Raw genomic sequence first — 3,785 nt, 5'->3', positions numbered from 1 at the left:
TAATTTATGAAAATTTTATATAAAATAAATTTAATAATTTATATTACAAAAAAATAAAATAAGTCAAGATTAACAGGCAAGATGAAACAAAGCCAAAAAGCTTTAAATAGAGCCTTATCTTTAAAAAATATTTTATTTTTTAAAAAATATTTCATTTATTATTTTTATTTTATGTGTGTAAGTGTGCCTGCAATGCCCATGGAGATCTGAAGAGTTATGGATGGCTGTTAGCTGCCATGTGGGTGCTGGGAATCAAACCTGGGTCCTCTGCTGTGCTCTTAACCACTGAGCCATCCCTCCAGTCCCTAGAATCTTATCTTAAATATACCATATGCACCAGTTTACAGGAGGCGAGAGTTCAAGTGCTCCTGGCTGAAGAGTCTCAGATCAAAGAATGTGATTAAAATCTAGGAGATTAAAGGTCATCTGATCCACAGATAGCACATTTGATCGCCTAGATAAGAGATTTGTATAAAAACAATTATGGCCAGACACGACTGAGCATGCCTATAATCCCAGTATTGGGGAAGCTGAGGGAGAAGAATCACGAATTTGAGGCCAGCCTGGGTTCCTTTGTAAGATTCTGACTCTAAATCAACCATAAATAAATAAATAAATAAATAAATAATAAATAAATGAATAAATAAATAAAAATAAGGCTTAGGGAGGGGCTCCTGAGGTCCCACCCCTCCCTGAGGAGCTACTGGCAGTAATGCTTCCTGGGGGAAGGGTGAGTTTCTTCAGTGCTGTAGCTACTGGTAAACTGCTCATGTTCCATTAAACAACCTCCCACCCATGCAGTGCAAGTAGCTCTAATTGAACTCAGTAGGTCACAAGAAAAAAAGAATGAAATAAAGATTTATAAATGGGGTGGGGACTTGGGAAGAAGAAGGAGTTCATCAGGAGGGAGAGGTGAAAGGATGCTAGGAAGTAAAAATGATCCCAATCCATTTTACACATGTATGAAATTATCAAAGAATATGAAAATACAGAAAAGATTTTTAAAAATTAAGAAACTGTGCCTTCGATGTTTTGCTCTATCCCCATAAGGGTCATTTATTTATCTTCTTTTTCGTGTATTTAATATCTGCTTAATGTCAGTGAATACCTTGTTTTGAGCTGGGTATAAGGAATGCAAAGAACGGTACCTTCTAGCCCCCTCACAAGAACTTACGGTTTGGGTGGACTCACAAACGGGCAAGTACCAATAACATGAGAAGGGTTATGACTGGATAATTTGAAAATCTCCAGGCAGGACAACCAGCCTACTCCTGGAGACAGCAGACCTTCATCAACTAGCTTCCTCAGCAACTAGCCACATGACTGGTGCTGGCCCATAGACCACGAGAGTTGTACCCGTTCACTTCCAGGTCGAGCTTAGTAAAAGCTGTCCCTCTTCCTCCCGCTCCTCTTTCTGCCTTCAGACAGCTCTCGAGGCCTCGTGTTCCAAAATGCCTCAGCCGCAAGACAGAGCAGACTGCTCAACCTACATGGCGTTTTGGGAAATAAAAGGGGGAAATAAACCTTATTCTGTTCAGCTTTGGAAACTTCAGGCTTGAGCCGAAAACACTAGAAGCTCCAGATAGACGAGCAGAGATGTATCTGCACAGAGTCGGCCGGGTTGAAGGAACTGCCAGGGCCCAGCTTTGCAGATAGAATTTGGGATAAAGGTTTCTTCTGTTTTGTTCATTTACCTTGGAGATTCACAAATTTCCTCCGATCTATTTTTTCATATTCAGTGGCTGGAATTCCTAACTTTTAATTGAAGCTCCTCAGCTTATTGCTCCCTGTCTCCTCCTTCAAGCAGCTAATGACCAGTAAATAAATCCGCAAGGGCCCAGCCTAGCTACTGTTAAACAAACACTTTATTGAAACACTGCGGAAAGGTTGCAGCTCCACGTGTCTGCATCGCTGATCTGCTGCCTCCCACTTCTGCAGCATAAGCCTTTTCTTTACTTTCAACTGTGCTGAAAATGGTCTGCTTTGAACTGCTTAGTGAGAGGGCTGCTTCAGCCTATCCGCTCCAAGCCCCCAGAGCTTGCTTCAGGTAAAGCATCAGAGCAAAGCTCTCTAACAGCTTTCACCCTAAGCACATTCATCGTCAACCACAAATAACTGGCTTAAGCAGCCAGTGAGTGGAACTTTAACCCAGGGGCAGTGCTAGTTAATTTCAGGTTTAATTAATTTTTAATTAATTGTAAATTTCAGGCCTTTGATAGTTTGTCTTTGGGGTCTGTGGTGGTTTGGGTGATACTTGTTTTACTCAAAGTCCTTTTCCAAAGCAATTCCAAGAGTGATCAATGGGAAAGGGAAGATCAGGTACACTGGTAGAAATTCAAGTCTCAGACCCAGATCTTATGAAAAATACTTTCAGCTTCAATTGCCAGAGCAAGGGGAGCTATCCCATTATCTACCCACCAATAGAGGAGCAATGACTCTGGGCTCTGGGCTGCCCTTTGGAGCCCAAAGAACATACAAGCCCAGGGAGCAGAAAGACTGGAGCTTTCGAAAGATCTGGATGAAGCTGACCGTGGACGAGTTCGTTTTCAGTTTGAAATCATGGAGCGTGCAAAGGCATTTGAGCTGAATCTGAGTTCAAATCCCAAATCTGTATCTTACCTCTGTTTCCTCTTCTGTGGAGTGGGACAGCATCATCCACCTTGCACAACTGGAAGGGTTAAGAGATAGCTCGTATTCAGAGGTTGATGCTGTCAAGTGCCCTGTCTTCCCTGCTTCCTTTCCTTTTTTCTCTGTGGTGTTATCTATTGTCGCCTCCCAAGTAAACCACAGCCCAAATCCCTATCTTGGGGTCTACTTCTGTAAGAACCCAAGCCATCATCACCACTGTATTTCCCCCATCCCCACATTACTGAAACAGATGAATAAACAAAATGCGATCTATCCAGACACAGATTATTCTTCAGTCAAAAAAGAAAAAAATGAAGCACTGATATAGGCCACAATGTGAGTGATCTTGGAAAGAAGTCAGAGCCAAAATGTCATTTAGGGTATTCGTGTGAAATATCTGTAAGAGCGAAATCCATTGTGACAGAAGCAGAATGGTGGGTGACCAGGGCTAAGAGAAGGAGCTAATGTGAAGATATTGTGTGTGTGTGTGTGTTGGTCAGTTTTCCATTACTGTAACAAAATTCCTCGAAAGAAAGTTTATTACAGGAAGAAATAAACAGGAGGAAAGGTTATAGGCTCATAGGTAGTTTCAGAGCTATGTGGCCTTGCTGCTTTGGGCCAGTGGCAATCTCATGGTGGGAGTGTGTAGCACAGAAGTCTGTGTACCTCATGGAGTCCAGGAAGCAAAGACAGAAAGGGGAGAGGAGACCAGGGTCCAATATTGCTTTCCCATACTCCCAATGACCCAACCTCCTCCAAGTTGACCCCACCTCTTAAAGGCTCCACTACTTTCCAATAACCACACTATATATTGGCAACCAAACCTTTAAGCACAAGGGCCTTTGGGGGACACTCCAGACCTCACCTACAACACTGCAAATAGGTACAAGATTCTGTTTTGAAGTAAAGGAAACAGTGTGGAGCTAGAAATGGTTATATAACATCGAGAGCAGCTGATGCCACTGAACACATTGTCCATTCAATCGTTATGTAACTTTCACCTCAATAATTTTTTGATATTATATACTCGCAACTCAACAATTTTACTTTGAAATATGTTTCTTAAAAACAAAAGGAAATGAGCTGAGGAGAGTTTTCAATCAGTAAAGTGCTTGTCACATGAGCCTAAGGACCTAAGTTCAGATCCTCAACACCCA

Source organism: Nannospalax galili, unplaced genomic scaffold (assembly GCF_000622305.1).
Source record: "Nannospalax galili isolate Female #2095 unplaced genomic scaffold, S.galili_v1.0 scaffold32, whole genome shotgun sequence".
Lineage (NCBI taxonomy): Eukaryota > Metazoa > Chordata > Mammalia > Rodentia > Spalacidae > Nannospalax > Nannospalax galili.
This window is presented reverse-complemented; position numbering follows the sequence as displayed.